This window comes from Etheostoma spectabile, unplaced genomic scaffold, assembly GCF_008692095.1.
Source record: "Etheostoma spectabile isolate EspeVRDwgs_2016 unplaced genomic scaffold, UIUC_Espe_1.0 scaffold405, whole genome shotgun sequence".
Taxonomy (NCBI): domain Eukaryota; kingdom Metazoa; phylum Chordata; class Actinopteri; order Perciformes; family Percidae; genus Etheostoma; species Etheostoma spectabile.
The window spans coordinates 280,395-280,730 of record NW_022605604.1 but is presented as its reverse complement, the minus strand read 5'-3'; the positions used below and the strand labels follow the sequence as shown (position 1 = coordinate 280,730).

Genomic DNA, 336 nt, shown 5'->3' with positions numbered 1-336 from the left:
ACAGCATGCACAAGCATTCAGTACCTGATGCTAAGTAAACAATACTCTTAGAGCTCTTACCGTGACCCAGGACTGGAGAGCCGACAGTCCTAAGCAGAGCAGCATCAACGTGGCTGGGCGTCCGTACGCGACCCGCAGCTGGTGCTGTCGGACCGAGAGATTCTCCGTCTTTTATTCTCTTAACAAACAAGGATGGTGTGAGAGGTGGGGGGGGGGGGGGGGGCAACCCTCGCTCCCAGCCCAGTCCTTGGTGAGTCCGGCGCACCTGCCTCGAAACCACGTTTCAAAAACAGGAGCGCCGTTCTCTCAAAACATGAGCTCGATGGAAAGCCGTAG

The 336-nt window shown here is 56.2% G+C and overlaps 1 protein-coding gene across 1 annotated transcript in view; it reads left to right on the top strand.

The window, feature by feature from the left end:
* Positions 1-336, top strand: part of uimc1 (ubiquitin interaction motif containing 1) — a gene marked incomplete in the record, with an annotated part of 98,508 nt that overhangs the window by 56,652 nt on the left and 41,520 nt on the right.